General features: G+C 36.3%; 1 protein-coding gene across 2 annotated transcripts in view; it reads left to right on the forward strand.

Moving 5' to 3' along the window:
- The first annotated feature begins 2680 nt into the window (after positions 1 to 2680).
- LOC149164049 (DNA-directed RNA polymerase D subunit 2b-like) overlaps positions 2681 to 21251 on the forward strand; it is a 285673-nt gene continuing 267102 nt past the window's right edge. Inside the window, exons 1-2 of one of the 2 annotated variants that reach the window (XM_089431941.1) lie at positions 2681 to 3002; positions 3212 to 3298. The gene's annotated coding sequence lies outside the window, so the exon portion shown is untranslated. The remainder of the gene's footprint in view (positions 3003 to 3211; positions 3299 to 21251) is intronic. The other variant, XM_089431942.1, reaches the window with a different exon arrangement.

Below are 21251 nucleotides of genomic sequence, written 5' to 3' on the forward strand. Positions count from 1 at the left end.
TTCTTTATACAACTCTTTAGGGAAAACAAGATAATGCCCAACTCACCCCAACGGAAGAGTGATGTTAATTTGGTTGATCATGATATATTATTTGCTTCATTAAAGAGAAAAGTACAGCAAACATCCTAGTTGGACCAAAGTTTCATCTTCGTCAAAGATTCACAATATAAATTAATATTGAGATGTTACGAGATTCACAACATAAATTAATATTGAGGTGTTATGTCTTTATACTATTTAATATAAAGTTTTTAGGTTGGTTTATTTGCAATAAATAAATAATGATGATAATGATGGTGGTGGTTAACGTTTATTGAGACTAAATTGGTTTATCGGACTTATAATTTTCTTAGTTTTTAATTATTTGGCTCCTCGTCTTTCTTGGCGAGATTGGTGCTGTAACTTTCTTTTTTTCCTCTACAGTCTTCCAACTTTTTTTATCTTGCATCTCCTTCATCTCTTCTGGTTCTTGGGACATTGGTGTCTTAGCTTCGCGATCCATTGTGTTCGTCCTTTTGAAGGTAGTCGGAGAAGAAGTTTGGTCTAGGAGATCTGCTTTGCTGTTAAATGAATATTTATTTTGTGCGGTATTCGAATCCTCATCACTGTTGATGCTTGAGGGGTTGTCGAGTTCACTTTTTTTGTTGGGCAGAGCTTTCTCCCTACTTGTCTTGAGAGTTGTTTCTTTCTTGCCCGATTTCTTATGATTCAGAGTTTTCTTTAGAGTATTCTTCTTTGATGACAGTGTAATGTTCTTTTTGTGCTCCTTCCCACCATGTAGATTTGTGGTGGCTTTTTCTAGCAAAATTTTTCTTGGAAAATATAATAGTAATAGTAAATTGTAAAAAACTAAAATACTTTAACAATATTTTTATTATAATTTATTTATATAAAAATTATTTAATTATTTATTTTTAATTTTAAAATCAATGTAATTATATATTTTAATATTATTTTCTAAATTACTTTAATTATTAATAGTTTATTTTTTCTAACAAACTCATAATACTTGTCGCCATATACAACCTAATGTATTATTTATCATTTTTATATATTTAAAAAATATATAATAAATTTGAAGTTTACGATGATAAACAATGTTTTATTTTTATATATTTAAAAATATATATATAATAAAGTTCAAATTTTAATTTTAAATATAAAACATGGTTTATATATATATATATATATTTTGGAGATATTTTTTTTTTGGTAATTTGTCCAAAATTTTATATTTTTAAAAATTATGAGCTTGTTTAATTTATAAAAATGAAGTGAGAAAATTTTCACTAAAAATCACATCATGATGTGATTATGTGATTTTCACCAAAAGTTTTTTACTTTTCATAATATAGATAAGGGAACCCTAAATTTAAAAATAAAGTGCTTTAAGGGTTTTTAAGAATATTGAATCCATTTATGCATTCAAGAGTGCATTTTTAATAACAAAAAATCATAATCTCCTTAAAAATCATATTATTAAAATTTCTTTCTAAACTCCATTTCAAGTATTATTTAAAATATACCATAATTTTTAAGTCCCTAGTATGTTGAATAATAACAAAAATTAAATCTTCAATCTCATAATTTACATAAAACTTTATCAAGTTATCTTTAGTGAGATTTTTTGGAAGCTTTTCTCATGGGTTTTTCCAGTGTAATTTCTCTAAAACCCTCTTGAAATCACAAGTTTGATGGGTAACCCCTGCACAATCAAAGTACACTAGGAGTTTTTTAGGGTGCCGAATCTATATATAAAGTCAAAAACCAATTTAAATAACACAAATAAAAAAGTTCAAAACTAAATTCCAGCACCAAAAAATCACACTAAAAACAACTCCAAACTTTATAATATAACAATACAAATTAAACTATCTAAACATTAAACTTTTTTATGTATTAAATTAAAATTATTTATATACTCATGTATATAAAACATTTTGATGGTTTAACTTACCTGTAGTCTAACGAGCCATAGAAGTTGCCTGGGAAGTTATGGAAATTCTAGTCATATTTAGAGAAAATCCGGCCATGATTTTTGTAAATCCAAATTATAGTTGTTAAACTTCAAAATTTTAGGTGTTTTAGACGTTTTTGATGGTGCTAAATCCATTTCCACCATCAAAAACACGATTCAAACATTGTTTTTACAAGATTTTCTGAAACTTTTTTCCCTAGATTCTAATGACTTTTGACTCTCTAGGCAATTCCTCGTTACACAAAACTTATGCCTCACTAAATTACAATTCTCCATAATACTAACCTTCACATTAATTTTGCATATGAGTGCATGGTACTGCGGTCGGGACTGTGAGATGTCACGTTCCCCGCTCGAATTCAAATCTCATTATAGTGGTGCTGCACGACAACAATATGTAAACATTATAATTGTATATTAATATTATATGATTGATGTGATAGATGTATATAATGTATTCTAGATCCAATACATATACATGCTGCTTCAGGACTAGCACCCATTTGAAAAAAAACCACCTTCACATTAATTTTACACATTCTTCCATTATTCCTTCGCATTAATTTTACACCTTCTTCCATTATTTTGTACCACGGGGGAGCATGTTGCTTTGGGATTGTCATGACAGCGTGGATTTGATAGGGTCCGTGGGAATTTTCACAAATCGAGGTTCAAACGCAGCGCGCCCCATACTATTTTCCACTCATAGCCAATAGGGATTTAAATGCCAGTTATGAGGTTCGAACGTGGGCAACACCTATTCGTCGTAATACATTATTCTTATTCAACCTGTTTTCGAAAGGACGGCGGCCGTATTCGAAAAAAATATATATATTTATCGCCCTGAACGTTTTCCGTATGTTAATCTGTCTTGAGCAATGTTTGCCGAGCTTGACCTGCATTTGGCATGGTGATGCGTTTTTCAGAGAGAGAAGGATACGGAAGATGAGGCCTTGCCTTGCTGAAGCTGAATTTCCCCGCTAGCTTGCTGCATTTTGAGTAAATTCTACTGTTTGGCCAAAAAGTAAGGGATTCTTCATCTCAGAATCTTCATTTTTATTTATTTATTAAGTGACAGTAATGTTCCTTTCACTATTTATCCTGTATATATGTGGTAGATTAAAAGGAAAACATAGTTCTTCTCAAAATTCTTCAAATTCAGTACTTATTATGAGTTCTACTATGCTTGCTAGTACAGTCCTTACAAATATTTCTGTTCTTTTGGTCTTTTAGCTTGTAAATTGCTGGCGGGAAGCTTAGTATTAAAGGCTACACGGAAGCGGCATCCAGTTTCGAACCCTGTGTTCAAAGCTTTCAAAGGCAAGCGCTAATTAAGGATTCTTTTTAGTTTAGCTAATGTCTAGGTGTTTTTCGAGATGTCGGAAATAGTAGAAAAGAATCAGCAGTGAGGTCAGAAATAGTAGAAAAGAATCACCACCCTGACCTTTAGAGCATGCATGCATTCGCCACCCTGGGGCTTTGAATTGAATTAAGACTCTGCAATTCGGCATGCACTCGCAATCTTGGTAAATACAAGGCCACAAAATTGCATGGAGCTTAGATACAGTAATTGACGGTAGCTAGAATTTATTTATTTTTAACCATCAATTAGGCCTGAAGCCTCAATATTAGGGTCCTGTGACGCGGAATAGTTTTTAATTTTTAATTTTAAGACAATAGGGTAGCTATTTGATGAAATATCCAGCAAACTTGGATGGCACATCAAGAATGTTTGATGGCTCATCGCAGAAACATCACTTGCTTATAGAGGAAAAACAGCTCTAAGCAATTACTCGCATTTTCGTGTGTTGGTTTTTTATTCTTTTGATCTATTTTATATTTAAACTCTCTCTTTCTTTTTTTTTTTAAATAATGAAAAAATGTGTTTAAACTTGGCCAATAACTTAATTTCTCTGGCTTTACGACGGTTGAAGTGATTTGGAGTTGAGTCTAGCATGTGGATACCCTGTTTCAATCACTACACCACAACCTCACAGCTTAATGGGGCAATCCTCTATTTCAACCACAAAACCATGGTCCGACATCATTCATCTGGCGACGCCCTGTTTCAGCCACTAGGCCATCAACCAGAAGTAAACCTGATATTAGTCTGCGTCGTTAACATGGTGAAGCTCCGTTTCAACCATCATACGATTGGACGTGTTTTCATTCTCTTCGTATGATCCTTTTCTTCAATTATTTTAATTTTTTCTTCTATTCCGCCGCAGCAGAGTCTATAGGGTTCGGACATGAACGATGTGCGTGGCCCTTAGTGCTAAGTATCGGATGTAAAAGTAAATTTTGCATACTCATAATATGAGAGTTCTTTCCAGCTCCAAGTAGCGGGAAAATTGGATTCTAGATTAATAAGTTTTTGTTTGTTTGTCAAGTGGTCAGAGTTTATCGGAGATTACATTAGGCTTGACCTGTGATTTGAGAAACGGTGACCCAGGGGCATCAAAGCTGTTAAAATCTTCCGGGGATCGTTCCCGGCCTGGGCCACATCAGTCTTTAACATGGCTGGATTTTTGCCCACAGAGTTTTTAACCGGTAACCTTCACATCACTGAGTGACTTAACAGTACACTCCATCACCGTCTATTCTACGCCCCGTAGGCAATAGGGCAATAAATTCACCACATTTATTTTATGTAATGACTTGCATCTTTTGCAAGTGATTTATTTACTTATTTTTCAATGTTGCACATGATCTGCTCCCTCCCCCACAAAAAAACATGTCTACCCTGTGTTCTCGTGTTTTGGGGGAGTTGTGAACTCTTAAAAAACATCCCCAAACTGTTTCATTGGGGACTCTAGGACTTGCTGGTTGTCCCCACAATGTTCTGGCTAGATTTCAAGAATAATTTGGGCATATATCTAAAGTTTTGACAATCATGGATATTGATGATTGGACAATATGATCATTTTTCCTATCCAATATTTTGTATTGCATTGGATCTAAATATGCTGTACATGTTACACCTCAAAACATGGGTTTTATATAATGGATTTCAATTTGGGTTTATGGTGATTTAAAATTTGTATTTCTAGTGAAAAAATTATAAGAAGCAAAAGTTCAATTTCAAGAAAACAAGAAATACAACATTTCAAAAGACTTGTTGCTTTTGCTCTTCTCATTTTTCTGGTAATCTAATCTTTTACATATTGTACATGGGTTTCGAGTAGTCATTCAAGTCTAATGCATCCACAATCCCAACCTCGAACATTGTGAAAATGATTAGATGATAGTGACGTTGATTGAGTATTTACTATTAAATGTTTAATAAATTTCTATTCAATCACCTTCTTAATCTAAATATGAATCTCATATCTTTACAGAACCAAAGTATTTTGTAATGGCTTCCAATGCACCTTTAAAAGTCTACAAAATCTATGTAGAAGGCAATGACCATTATACTTTAACATAATCATTATTAACCAGAAATACGAGGAAGAAAAGTTGCTACATAGACAGTTCTCTATCTCATAGACCCTTCATGGGCCTTATTGCAAATTAAAAATAGTTATACTTAAAGTTTTTTAAAGCTAAACTGCATTTTGCTCATGTTTAGCCGCCAATAATAAAATGTCATTCTTCCATTTTTTAAATTGCTCAAAATTTTTCGAAATTGGCTAGTGTAAGAATTATACATAATACTATATAGTATAGCTTGTTCTACTTACAAGCGTAAAGTATATATATATATATATCACTTTTCAGATCCTCCTATAGTTATGGATAACTCAAATAGAGACAAAAATAAACTATGTTAGAACTGGTTGTCGGGATGAACAATGGGGGCAGGGGGGCTTGTCCCAGGGACACAGAGCAGAGTCCCAAAATTTTTAGGGGACATCAGGTTGGGTGTGTGCTCTAGCTGTCCTGGGGATGTGTCCCCACAGTACCATCGTCCTGAAAACGAGCTCAACATGGTTTATTCTGTTTCTGTTTGAGTTATTCATACCCATAGAAGGATCTGAAATGTCAATCTGGAAGTCATAAATGATTATTTAGGACCAAATGGGGGAATATATAACCCTGCCAGTTATATGCAATGATAAGGCATACAACGAAGAAGACCAAAGAGTTGAGGCAATATTGCCAGTTAGCTGCAATGCAACATACGTCAAAAGGCATACAACGAAGAAGACCAAAGAGTTGACTATAGCCAACCCTGCCAATTAGATGCAATGTTAAAGCATACAACAAGTGGTGAGGCAATATCGCCAGTCAGCTGCAATGCAGCATACAGCAAATGGTGAGGCAATATAGAGGCCTTTCATCTTTCCTTGGTTATAGGAGAGTGATATTTACTGTTGTGCCGGTGAACAACGTATTACGAACCTGATGTTGAAACATTTAAAAGTGACTATTAGTAATCAGAATTTTGTGAAATTTCTCCACTGTTTTCTCACTTTATTTTATCTTTAAATTTTAGTTTTTGAATATCTTTTTTATTTGTTTGGTCAGGTTTATATTCAGATCTTGTTGCAGAGGCATTGTCATGATTGTAGAAGTAGCGTTTGCTTTTATTACATTGGTTATCGCTATTTCATTCACGTTGTAGCTTAGAACTTTGCGAAGTTTGTGAAGTATCTTGGCCACCTAGACAACTTATAGGGGTTTTTCTTTAAACCTTTGTCTGCCCATTTATGAATGGTAAGATAATTGTGGCTTCTTATTGTTATGTGATAGTAGAAAAACTCTTTGTCCAATTGATATTGAAGTGATAAAATATCACTGTGAACTAGGGTACTTTTTCATTTTATTTGTTATTTGTTAGGCATAGCTATGATAAGTCTAATCAAGTCTGTAAATGTGGGGTGCTATTATAATCCCTGCCAAAATTTGGATCTTCAAAAATGTGGTCAGCATGTTTTGGAAAAGGTGTCATTGGTTTGGGGTTGAGCCATCATGGTTCTCAAGTTGGTTCACATACGTTGTAAATGTAGACACTGCCACCCCTCTGAATAGGCGGAGGACACTTGACACTCAAGTGGAATCATGAAGCTAGTTTACTCTTTTTGTTAACTTTTTTCACTCCCTTACATTACGTTTTTGATGATTGGATGGTGATTCTTTTCATATTTCTACCACAATTAGTAATATTGCCTTATATGGATGTCTCGTGTTTAAAGTAAGAGATTGTTTTAATGTCATGAATTGCTGTAACTTCTTCATTTGCTTATTGATTTCTTTTTTAACTAATATAAACAGAAGTAATTACAATCTTTCACTCAACTCATATGTTTCTTCTTGTTAATAGTCCAATTTCTTCTCATGAATCATTCAAATTTGTTCTTGAATGTTTGTGACTAAAATTGACATATTTTGAGCTTTCTATGTAGAATTGATGAATAGTAAAAGTCTGTAGTTTGTTCTAAGTATTTGTTTGAGTTTTTTTTTTCCAATTGTGGCCCTTGTGCACTTTGTTGCAATTTGCATGTGTCACACTTTAATAGCATACCACATAAAGTTTCCATAAAGAAAATTGGAGTTACTTGATGAATTGATTGTAAATCACTATAATTTTTTTTTGTTATTATAGATGCAACCTAGAGTTATTTTTACTTGAAAGTGTATATATGCGGGATGAACAAAGAAAACTTTAGGAAATTGAGGGATACGGTGCGAGGCTTGTTATTGACCCAAGTGACAAGGTTGGAGTTCAGTTTTCTTGGTACTTCGTGGTAAATTTCCAACAATGTAGTAGAGATAAAAATAATGGGAAAAGGCCTTGATTTGTCTCTTTAAAAGAATATTGTAAGTGGAAATTGTTATGAAGGTTCCAAGCTTACCATCGAAAGCTTGATTAATTTATATACTCCTAGGTTTGTTGATCTTGGTAGGCTTAAAGATAGTTTGAAGGTTTGGGATTTTGGTTTCATTTTCATCATTCCCGTAAAAGGAGTTTGAATCAAATGGTGAGTCATGATTTTGGTTGAAATGCCATTCGAACTTTAAGTTAGTTGGTTCTCCTCAAAATGCATTGAGGTGTAGTAGTTGATTGGGCTATCTAGGGGTAAAGTAGTTTTTGGTACTATGGGCCATATGGGCCATGACGACAGTAACAAATCGAGGCAAACTTTGAATACTAGGTTTCCCAAATAAAAGAGGTAAGAGTTGGCTAGTGAGAGAATGTGGGATGAGCTTCATTGGCGAGATGGTAATAATCGAGATCACAAGCCAAGGCCCCTTAAATGACCACTTAGTGATGAAGTATGAGTGCACATACAACTTTTGGAAAAGCAAGTAATGTTGAAAGAGTGCATAAAAGTTCATTGGTTGAGCACTTTGGGCTGGGCAAACAAGGGGTTGTTATCCACAAAAAGTGGGTGAACCCATAGGATAAATTTTTTCTCCCATTATGCACATCCAATGGGCCAGCCAACAACCCTTGACAACCACCACTAGCTGATGATGACAAGACATTTTTGTTAATTTTTGTAGCTTCAGAGGTACTCCCATAGATCATGGGTTCTTGATTTGTGGGGATGTGACTAAAGCACCCAAGTCATGAGTTCTAACCCTAAGTGAGTGGGAAAATAACTCAACTTAGTATTATTAGGGAAAGTGGTTAAAACTCTAAAAGTATCTAGAGTTTTCCTTAGAAACCTTAAAAGTGAAATATAAATAGATGTCAATGGAGTGGTCTAAAGGCACATTGTGCAAGTGATCTTTCATGAGAGCTATTCATGAGTGAGTGAGCATTTTGTTTGAGGTAGCGTTGCAAGCTAAGTGTGAAGAGGGTCAGGCCATGTTGGCAGACCAAGGATTGCTAAGCTGGTTGGGTGAAGAGGAGCGAGTCTAGTGTTGGTCCATGGTGATAAGGAGGTGTAGATCGGGCTGCAGGAGAGGCTGATATAGGGCCAAGTCCGAGCTGATAGGTAACTCGTTGATCTTGTAAGTTTGTTCTATGATTTGGAGCAGTCAAGGTCTAATATGCAGATAGAAGAGGCCATTTAGGCCTATGTGAGTAGGCCACAACTGTATGAGGGTGGCTATGCATGGACCAAAGAGAGCTGCAGAGGTTATGTGTAAAAAACTAGATATGAGGGTCTAAATCTGTGGAGAGGAGGCTCCAACAAGGGTTGAGTTCCCTTATACAGTCATCCAAGCTAGCAAGAGAAGGGCCAAGTCCTAGCTGAGGCAGGCTGAGGGTGTATAACAGTGTTGCAGGAAACGTCCCTCGGATCAAAAGCTCGATCCGCGATCTGCACAGATCCGTGGGTGATCTGCCCTCCAAAACGCGTTTTGGAAAAACCGAAACGTGGATCGAGCTGAAAAATGCGGTTCCTGCCATTTCGGAACCTTACGGCCCGATCCGTGTTTCGGTTTTTTCCGAAACGCGTTTTGGTTTTTTTCGAAAAGTGTTTCGTACGGAGATAATTGAGCAACTATATGCTTAGAACTGGTCCATTTGGGCGCATGCATGCAATTAGCGATTCCATGATGATGATGATTGAGTTGAGATGCCACCCCCATCTGGTCCCTTGGTTCCAGGGTTCCATGGTTCAACACCAACAACAGGGGGCTCGTCTTCATCAGTTTTAGTGCCACAACTTCCACATGCACCATCTTCTTCATTGCCACCACATGGAGGCCCGCCGCCACGTTCTCTTCATGGTGGAAGGAGGGGAGATTAGTAGATATATTCACAGTTTACTACTTTTGTCATAGATTAATCATTAGACTAGTAGGCTTGTGAATTTGAACCTTTTTGTCTTGGCGGTGACCAAGTGACCTATTTTGTAAACATTATTATTTGAATTTTGGACATGACAAATGTTGACAGTTGCTCACTTTCTAGATAAATCATAATATGCTCTATGTTTTATGTTTTATAATATGCTTAAATGTTTTATGTTTTATAATATGCTTAAAAATTTGATGTATAAGTAATTTCTAGAGTATAGATGGTTGATGCTCAAATAATTAATCATTGATGTACATACTAGTAACTACAATGGAATCATGGATGTCATATCTATCTTGATTTATGCAAAAATATGCATGTTTTCCTGTCTTCTACAACTGATTTGGTATTTGGGATGTTTATTTTGAGTATAAATGCAAAAAATATATATAATATATCTATCTATCTATCTATCTATATATATATATATATATATATATATATATATATATATATATATATAACAAACGCTTCCGTAGACGCTTCACTTCCTAGATTTTTGGAAAATGACGCTTCCGCATCCCTGCTTCCAAAAAACATCCCTGTTTCATCCCCGCTACGTGCAACATTGGTGTATAGGCCTCAAATCTGAGTATTGGAGGGCCGTTGATGGACAAATATGTAAGTTGACCTACAAATCAGACAACTGAGGGTTTAGACAAACTTGGTAAGTGCCATAATAACACAAATCTATGGGCTGCAGAAGGTTTGTAGTAGTACCGAAGTCTGCTTGTGATACGAGAGGCTGGTCGAGAGTCGAGGGTGGTCTTGTAAGGGCCACGGAGGACTGATAAAGACAGATTGAGGCCATACTGAAGGTGAGGAGATGTAAATATGTTGATAGAAGGACTGCTAAGCAAGAGAATTTAATATTGGTTTATATATAGTGAAGTCCGTTTGGTAAAGGAGTTTTGAACAACAAGGTGATTGCAGACGGACTGGTTGCAAATGAATGCAAACAATCCAAGGACTGTGAGTTGAAGGACTAGCTCATGTATGCATTTGTCTCCTTGGGCCAATTGAAGATGTAAAGGATCATATCTCAAGCCTTTTAATTTTAGTCAAATGATAGACTGTACTGTATCCATGATCAACTTAGCACTCATTGCCCAATAAAACTCATGCATATGTGTTTTAGCGGTAATAGAATTTGTACGATTGAATTTAGGCAACCGTTTGCTATACTTTTAAGTTTTCAGTGCATTAGGGAATTTATAACATCCATTGCCCTAAATGCTGCAATGAGCCAGGGTTTGTCCATTGGTATTAGGAGTGGTATTATCCATTAATAAGCTTCTAATCACAAGACTCTTTGGGATCATAGGGGATGTAGTTGCATCGGTTGTTTTGTGGGTAGTCTTCTTCTTTCTTGGAGCTATGATATTGTCAGAATAACTACCGGGGGATCTAATTGGATTAGTATCAGGAGAGAAGCTATTTTGTTAGCTTCACTTTTAAACATTCTCTTCAAGAAAAGTGAAGCTTACTCTGCAAATAACGAGGAGGTTGGCTCAAATCCCCCTCAGCAATGATGCCAAAAAATGTTTCCTCAAAATCTAGCAGGTCTTGTGAGAGGACTCTCAAGACAAGAACTAGATCAAGGGACAACAATGAGTTGGAGGCCCATTGTCACCATGGCACTCCACCCGTTGGTCTTGAGTGGAGGTTCAGGGACACTTCCCAGTATTGGTCACCTAATGGATATTCTAAGGCAATAGTTCAAAGGTGATAGTTGGGTTAAGCTCAAGAAGGGCACTCAGACTAAGGACAAGGCTTAATCCAATTAAACAAGGAATAACGTGGTCTCCAAGAAACCTATCAAGGGTACTTATAGCCTAGGGTTTGAGGAATATGCAATAAGAGTGGCTCACATAGGCATATAAGACCAAGAAAAGGCTTGTGAAAAATAGGTATAATCAACAAAAGGAACTACAAGCCTTCAACAAGCCCTAAGTTGAAGCCTAATGCTAAACTAGGGTTTCCCTAGGGCAAAATTGCCTAGGGTGCTTTATCAAAGTGTTCTTCCTTCAAATGCATATTAGTGACAATGATCTTTTTCATTGCAAAGACTAGATTTCATGGTTGCGCATCCATATTTTGCAAAATATGTCTCCTCCTTTAGTATCCAAATACTTTGGCATCAACAATCAATATTGATAGCAAATGTAATGCATCTTTCAGGGTCTTTTATTAACAATGCAAGGTTCGACAAATAACATTGATACTTTGAGAGTTTTCAAAACATCTTGCTATTGAACACATACGAAGCAACATCTTCAAAGAAAGGTACAAATTTGTTATCACATCTTTCCTTAATTGGCCTTGTCTTGCTTTGAGCCATGATTTTATTTGTGAAATTGTCATTACTTCTTGAAATGTCAAGATAATTTTTATGCTTCAGATCAAAGGTGTATTTGACTCCTTCAATATCCATTGTTGACTTTCTCCAAGGATAACTGTTGTAACAGGTTAGACCTTTGCTACAGACTTGTGATCTGATTTTTATTCTAGGCATCAAACAAACTTTTTATAGCTTAGTTGGTCCCTTTTAAGTCTCATTGAACATCCCATCCTTGTCATGTGCTTATGCAACAAAGTCTTTCAAACTATGGAATAAATAACATGCCTAGAAGACAGAATAAATCTTCAGGAAGAACTAATCAAGGTTTACATGAAACACCTCAACTTTGCCATTGATACTGAAGCATCTTGCTTTCTCCTAAGAACAATGTCTTCCACAAAATTCTTTACTCATGGATTTGCGTTATGACATATGGCACAATCTACCCATGGACTACTTTGGATCTCCTCCTGAGAATAGGTCTTCGTATCTTTCATCTGTGGTCTTTTAACCTGAGATCCTTTTTTTGTACCTTCACACATAAGATCGACCTTTATCCTTCTCACAAAATTTTGGACTAGACTTCTAGAGACTTGGACTGAGATAGGTAACCTTGATAGTGAATCTCAATCTTGAGAGGTAAACTTTCTTTTCGCAAAAATCATTAGCAACTTTTGTTGAGGCATTTTGATTTGTCCAAGATAACTAGTTCGATCTCAATTAAGTTTTCTAGAGATCAACTTCTGGTTGTCAACTTTGACTTCTTTCCATATTCTACTAGACTTGCGGCCTAGTATGAGATTCTTTTGATTTTCTTAAGGATTCTCGGTCTCTTGTAACAGGTCATGTTGACCTACTGAGACAAATTCTGAGGCCTTTCAGAGTATCTTCAAACAAATTGAGGCTTCTCGAACTAAGATAGATTTTGAGGCCTTCCTGCAAGCATATTCGATCTCTTGAGGAATTTCAGACTGAGGTCTAGCCTTAGATAATCTTGGCCTTCCTAAAACTAACTCTCTTCGCCTTACTGAGGTTAAACTAAGGCATTTTTGGGTCTCTTGAAGTAGGGTTGAGGTCATTTTAATCTAGGGCTTTGACCCTTCCAAATCAAGTAGACTATCCTCCTTGTTTCTCAGCCTTCTTAAACAGGGCAGGCCTAATAAGAAGATAAACTTGTTTTCAACTACGAATTCTCAGCAATAATTCAAATCACCGATGTAGAAGAATTAGGTCTCCGTCCTTAAGGTTGCTCTTTCAAACCTATGCTCTAATACCATGTTGATTTTTGTAGGTCTTCTACACTGATCATTACTTCTTTATTTAATATTTCTTTCATTCAAATTCATCATAAAGTAATCACACGAAATATCTTCAATAATAGACATTAGGATCATAAAGAGAACCAAATGGGGGAAATCCCAACAACATTTTCCTTAGAAAAATTCTTCAGTTAAACAAGAGACACACCTAGATTGTCTAGTCAACCAAAATGTGAAACTGACCAACAATGAAAGCTTGCTCAAACCTGGTCCAACTTCCTCCTAGTCAAGTCATAAGTCTTCCCACTGAATTTGGTTTGCATAGTTTTGCTAGGGCAAAATTTCGGCCTCATACCATCCCTAAAGAAACTCGATCCTACTGCCCTTTCACAAAGTTAAGAGATTTGGCCATTCCACAAAGTATTAGATATGCTGCTATCAAAGGTTTGGTCCTGCACTTAAACTTCAGAACAAGCCTTAGATTCATACTGTCTTTATCCTCAGATTCGTTCTTTCCTTTTTGCCTTGGATGATCGAATTCTACTTCGGAGGTGATTTGAATTCCTTGCTTTGGAAGAAGGTCGAATGCCATCATATATATAGTAGATTGGCTGGCTGAATGGGTGCCTTTATGACTGGGCTGACTTGACTAGGAGGAGGGCCGATTTGGCTTCTTGGAACCAAATATTCAAATATTAAGAATTCAAAATTTTTCTTTTTGAAAAGGGCATGAAGAACATGCCTTATAATTTTTCTTTTGACAATAGCATGAACAACATGCTTTACATTTATTACTACAAGTACATCAAGGGCTAAAAATATTAATTATGAAGACCAACCATAGCTACAAAATTCAACAGGTTGAAGGGATTCCTTTAGTAGTCATCATAACTGTCTTTAATGTATTCTTCAAGGATCCTTTGATGTAAGGCTACAAATCAGACCTAGTCCTATGATTTGAGTAGATCACAATCTTATCCAATTTCTCATGAAAACAACTTTAATACAAGTCCAAGTATAGTCATTGACAAAACTATTTGGTGATCATTTCTTCCAACTGAAGTTTACAAGAATATTTCTAAAGCATTGAACCACAAACTTATAGCTTCAATGGTCTCTTTATAGGTCTATAGAACATCTCATCAATGTAAAGTGCTTGAACAATGTGTTTTGCATGGGCACAATACAAAGTCCTTTGAAACAATATGATTTGTATCTTTTATCATACTTGGTAGCCAGGACAGATCCTCAAGGAGAACACTTTAAAACTTGTTGTTGAACATTAGTTTATTCCCTTCCACAATTTAAGTATTAAAAGTAGACTTCATGCACAAAATATGACTTTGTTGGCTTATTCTCAGACAATGATATTTTCAAACTTCTTTTGGCTACTTCCTTAGACTCCTTGGCCTTAGTCATAGAGGCTTAGATCTTCAGTAAACTCATGATCACGTTAGTACAAGACAAGGCATATTCCATCACAAGTTCATGCTCCCATAAACAAGGTATGCATCAATGATTTTAATCATGATTGTATCTTGCCTTGTTGACAACATCAATCAAATTTGTGCCCTGAATGTACCATAAGAGGATTACAAAGAAAATCAAATTGTAGGTTTCCTTTTTCATTAACTGTGACATTTCAGATTCTCTAAGGTCATTTATGAAGCCCGACCCTCTACCATTAGTCTTGAGGCCTTCTCGGCCTTCCAGGGATTAGCTTTGAGGCCTTTTGGCCCTTTGCCATCAAATTGAGGCATCCTCAGCGTCCGTGTTGTCAATTTGAGGCCTCTCAGTCTTCTGAAACTTGTATTGAGGTTTATTTCGGCCTCTTCAAGAGTCGAAGTCTTTGGTCCTTTAACAAATGGACTGAGATCCCTAATGTAGGGCTTTGACCCTCTTCCTATAGATATCAAAATGTCGCTTACACCATCAGATCTTGGCTTCACTAAAATTGCAATTTTTCTACAAAGAAAAATATCTTTTGTTGTATTTTAAGAACCAACAACTACTTTTGGATGTTAGTCAAGCTGATAAATGCTTCCAAAGATTTGGCTCCTCTTTAATGGCTATTCCTATAAGGTTGTTCTTCCACCAAAGCTCTGATACCATGTTGATTTTTCATATGATCTTCTAACTGATAATTACTTATTATTTCTTACGTTAATCTTTTCTTGCATTCAAATTCATCATAATGCAATTACACAAAAGATCTCAACAGTAGAAACAAAATGCTAGTAGGATTATAAAGAGACAACCAAACAAGAGACAAGAATTTACCTTAGGAAAGCCCACATATGGGAAAAGCCCAACAAATTTTTTCTTAGAGAAATCATTAAGTTCAACAGAGATACATCAAGTCAAACATGAAGTCGAGTGGACTAGTAACATAGCCTTGGTCACACCTAGTCAAACTGTTGCCCAATGAATTCGGCCTAGTCAAATTTGCTAGGGCCAAATTGCGGCCTCCTTCTATGCTAAGAAACTCCGTCTTTGATTAGTTTGTACTCTACTTCGAACGTGTCTTATTCTCTGGCTCGATGGTCCAAATTTTCTGCCTCGGATGGTTTGAATTGCTTGCCACTTGATGAGGTTGAATGGGCATATATATATAGTGATTGGATGAACCCAAGAGGTGTGTTTGCAGGCCGACTTGAACTTCTAGAGGGCCGACTTTACATTTTGGAGGCAAAATAATTTAAATTTCAAAATTCAAAATTTCTCTTTTGAAGGCGACATGAAGAACATGTCTTATATTCATTCTTACATATACATCAAGGGCTAAAATACTAATTATGAAGACCGGCCATAACTACAAAATTGAATAAAGGGAAGGTTTGTACTGTCCCTTGGGTTGTTCCCTGGTTGCTATAAATCACTATTGATGTTTAGATGTTCTAATTTGTTTGCTGGTAAGGTTCTAGTTTAGAAACGTCTTAGAGGTCTCTAGGGAGGGAGAATGGTCCCTCTGGTCTGCACTGATATAGAGCTAGAAGTAATTTTGTCATCAGGTTGTTTCTTAGCTCCCCTAGCTGATGGGAGCACCATAAAGAAGGAGGTGGTCTGCTGAATAGGATCTTCCCTAGGAGGAAGATAGAGTGTGTGTACGAAGCTTGAGGGTCTCCTACATGTAAAGGCCTAGACATATTTGGTTAGAGTATTGGAAGAAACTAGAAAGGGTTTAGATCCACCTGAATTGGTAGTGAAATCTCTCATCGGTCTCATAGTAAACGGGGCAAAGAAAGATGAAGTGCTCATCTGACTCAATCTCTCAAAGAAGACATAGTTGGAAGATCTTGTTTGAATGGTCCATTTGGTGGTCTATCTCAATCCGATGTGATCCAACTCTGAATTGTCCTAAGGGAATCCACAGTGCGTGCATCCGATGGTGAAGCATGTAATGGGGACAAATAATGAGTACATCCCTTAACATCATGAAGTGCTCAACATAGAAGGCCATCTTTGGACATAACCCACCTTGAGGGTTTATTCAAGTGACTTGTACGTATTTCTTACAGATATCTTTGCAAATGATTATATTCATCTCTTGTTTGGTTGGTGAGAGGCAGTCAGATGCACATAAGGAATATCTAAATGGAGTAAGCCATTCTAGCGTAATATCAACTGAAGTGACGAGATTTGTGGATTTGATGTACCAACATCGAGATCGAGCCAAAGGACTAGTTGCTGTGATGGACTCTGATCAACAATAGGCCAAGTATTAATACCTATCTTGTACTTGCGTTGTATCAACAAAATGCTAAACACGACGTATAAGAGAGATGAGACTAAACATGGCAAACTTTGTGAGGATGATGGGCTGAGGGATTGTCTGTTTGCGTTGAATGAAGTAGTGAAGGAGGATGGTTTGTACTTTCTCTACTGAGGACCAATTAGACTCTAGTAAACGAAGCCCCTAAACCCAAATCCATATAGAATGTGTGGCAAACGTGTCCACAAGCAACAACTTGGACGACATGTCCTTAGAGTGATGTTGAAAACATTGTCTTTCTATAAGAGTGAATGACCCATAGCCTTTGTTGATTTGGGATTGAAGTGCATGTCGCAAACCGAAGTGAGGGTTGATGAATAATACCCCTAGATAAGTATATGTGGTGGTGATCGTGATCTCCCTGCCTTTGAAAAATATGTGGTGATTTAAAGAGAACATTCTTTGATGCGTTGAAGATCATGACCTTGGTTTTACCCAATTTAACTATCAAATAATGAAGATCACAAAAAAGGGCTAGTGGATTTAGTTGTTGCTGTAATCCATTTGGGGATGAGGCAAGAAGGACAACATCCTTTGCAAATAAAAGGATAGCAATCAAGACATGGTGTAGAAGGAAACCATCACCATACTAGATGTGTTTAGTCGAGGACTTTAGCTCGTCAATGTCGATCCCAAATAATGTGGGGGATAGGGCACAACCTTTTTTAACCCCAATAATACTCCCAATGAAGTTGGATATGCTGAGGTGCTATGAACAGGTGACTAATAACTGACTTGTATAAAAGCATGACGACTAGTAATAGGGCCTCTGAGATGCCAATGTCTCTGTCTCTGGAATGAAACCTCCCTGGGGGTAGAATCAAAAGTGTTTTGAAAGTCTACAAAACAACAATGGACTTCCGAAGAGAGATGACAAGCTTCCTCTGAGTGTAAGATGTGATCATTTGATTGGTTCTTAGGTTGAAAATTGACATATCTTCTAGCTCCTAGATGTTGTGGATTAAGCTCCACAAAGAGCTTCAAGTGGAGAGTCGTAGCATAGAGCTTCAAGAATGTGTGGTCCACCATGACCCTCCTGTATCTATTGGGATGAGGGATGGGTCTTGATTGTGTATCGGGTGGATGATGTGATGTGACCATGCCAATAAAAAAATTGTTCGAACAACATGGTTAAAGAGATCAATGATGTAAGGAACCAGAGGATGAAGACCGTGTTTAAAGAATTCCGCTTGGACACCATCCTCGTCTGGTACTTTGCTGCTTTTCATCACTTAGAAAGCCTCTTTGATGTTCTTATTTGTGAACAAGAAGGATCAAGAAGTTGGAGATGTAACTTGAATCTAGGGCTATCTAGGGATATCATGGAGGGTGGAGATGTGTGATAATAGGGAGTTGAGATTAAGGTCGGATGGGAGGGGGAAGTGGTAGGGGAATATTTTGCGTTAATTTTTTTTTGTGGAGTGAATAGAGGAGGTACACAAGTCCTGTCATCTTTGAGAAGTAAATAGGTGTTTCTCATGGTGCAGAAGATAGTGATAGGAGGCTTTCATGTTGGGATAATATGGGTGAGCATGGGTGAGTGCACAAAGAAGTTGATGTTGGAGAGCCTTGCATTGTTTGTCATACCAATGGGTTCATAGGACGAGATTTTGGTTTTTGGGGTGGTGGAAGTGGGTTAGGTGGAGTGAGGATAGGACCTGAAGGTTGTTTCCCAAATTATGGATGGGAGATAGGTGTACTTGGTAGAAACAAAGTCAAGTGAGGAGAACAGGGTCCTAAATGGGAGCATGGAAAAGGTGGGTAGTAAAGGTGTTTAGATCCTATTATCCACAATTTGGTCAACATTCTGAGAAAGCAATGTACGAGGAATTCAAGAGAATTTTTCAAAGATCAAAGTCACCAGCTAACATGATTATATCATTGTAAACCCAATTTCTGCAAGTTTTATTGTAAATGATGCTAGTATGACCATTTAATTATGTAACAACACCTAGGTAAGCCTCTGATTTTGGCAAAGGAAGTTTTTTAACCTCTCCGAATTATGTGTGTTTGTAAACATGCCTAATCGGCAAAGTTTTTCTTCCAACTTAAACCCCAAAGCTAGGGTGGAATTTATTGACAAGGTCTTAGGTGAGTTCTAGTGTTATATCGAGTCTATTGTAAAAGTGTGTTTGGGAATAATTCTAGTGCATGGTCCCTCGCAGTCAGACACCATGGCTAAATTATTTTATTACAAGCACACTTGGTTTCATACTAGATCATATTGTGTCGCAGCATTGGGTAATGTCTTGAGGATCTAAATTTGTATTTCCCCTTCTAAGGGTTGAATTTGTAATTATTTGATGTAAAAATTATTTGAGGGTGGAAAAAATCATTAATCCCCTCTAGAGTCAATTAATTAATTTTTTTGGTAAAATTAAATAAAATTCCTAAGCCAAAAAATTAATTATTTTTGAGTCGAAAAAAATTATAGAGATATTAATTTCTCTCGAAGTGGAAAATAATAAAAAATTCGTGGGTCAAAGGAAAGTCACTTTTTGGAGGTCCCCCACCAAGGGAAAAATGGATATTTTAAGAAAATTTGAGCCCATGGACCTTGGTGGTTAAGTCAAAGTCAGTTTTTGAGGAAATTAATCCAAAGTAATAATTTTTGGATTAATTAAAAGTGGGTTTTAAGAAAAAATCGAATTTTTCCTCAAAATAAAAAATTTGATGGTGGAGATTAAAAGATGATCAAGTTATTTTCAACGGTCAAGATTATTTGACTAGGATTAAGTCAACTAGCCGTTATTTTCCACTTGGAGGGGTTTCTCTATATAAAGAAGCTATTGAGCCTCTATTCAATATCTTTGGATGAGGCAAAATTTTGTAACATTGGTATTGAGCTACTGCTCTATTGTGAACATTTTTTTTATCATGATAGAAAGACTTTGGGGTTCAATTCATGGTGTTCTTCTATCTACTGATTTGTGGCATGTGTTAGTTATGTGTTTATCCTATACTGTGCTACATAAATTTTAACTATTATTTCATTTGTTGGTGATAAGAACATTCTATTGGTACGTGCTATCTTAGGTGATTTGATTCACTATATGATTTAACAGTTCATCTTGAGATTTCTTTATAGAGATTTACAGGTGCACTAGCCCTTGGGCTCCATGTTCACAGACTATGGGGAAGGGCTTCCTTGTTTGGGCTATAAGATTTCGTTGTGGTAAATTATTTTGCAGAAGGGTTTTGGCCATCTATCTTTCGAAATTATTCATCCATTGCCATTTATTTAAAAAAGATATATATATATATATATATATATATATATATATATAGATATATATATTTAAAATTATTTGACATTGGGCTACAAAGATTTAATTTGCTAATGAGAGCTAATATTTAAATTTTGTAAATATTGTAAATAATTTCGTAAATAAGTTTTGGGCCCTTGTATTTTATTTTTGATTGTGTAAATATTTTCTTAAACCCTTGTACATTATTTTTTCATTTCTTGCATGTATTATGTAGGGTTTTCTAATCTGGGTTTTAGAGATCCAAAGTGGAGAAAGAAGGGTTTCAATTTTAATATTGTTCTTGGATCGTTGATTTTGAAGGAGAACTAATCTTTGAAGGCCAAAACTCTAGATGTCTAGGGTTTTGAGGCCAATATTATTTCCTTAAAAGCACTGCAAATATCCTTTCCAAAGGCTGCAAAGAATTCAGGCCTATTAGAAGCCTCTGCAAGGAACAACCTTAAATGTTTTGTGGCCCTATTCCATCAACAAACTCTTTTCCAAGAGAGTCGCATAATTTTAGTGCTTGATCCAAGCCTATTGATCGGGGGTTCACTTTCAAAATTTTGTTTTGCAATTTTTCTGTGATTATAATCGTGTAGATCTCACATATTTCCTGATGCAAATCAATTTGGAGGCCGAATAGTGTCTAGAGAGGTCCTTGGACGCAAGCCATAGGGAAAATAGACGATGGTTGCCCTCGTTGTAGGCCCAAATTGGTCTTGAGGTCAACGCTGTAGGCTTTAGGGTGGGGATGAGAGTGACAACCCCCACCTTGAGCATTGTCGCATCTAGCTTGTACAATTTGGGTGACAACATTTTTGGTGTCGTTGTCGGGGACAATTTTTTCCTGTTCTCATGACATCTTTTCTTTTAGCACCTTTTCATTTTCATCTTTTCTTTGTATTTCATCATCTTCTTCATCTATCAAGCGGCACATTTTTTGGCGCTTCAACA

The sequence above is a fragment of the Pinus tabuliformis genome, chromosome 5_1 (assembly GCF_031772625.1).
Source record: "Pinus tabuliformis cultivar Carrire ecotype Pingquan chromosome 5_1, CPIR1, whole genome shotgun sequence".
Taxonomy (NCBI): domain Eukaryota; kingdom Viridiplantae; phylum Streptophyta; class Pinopsida; order Pinales; family Pinaceae; genus Pinus; species Pinus tabuliformis.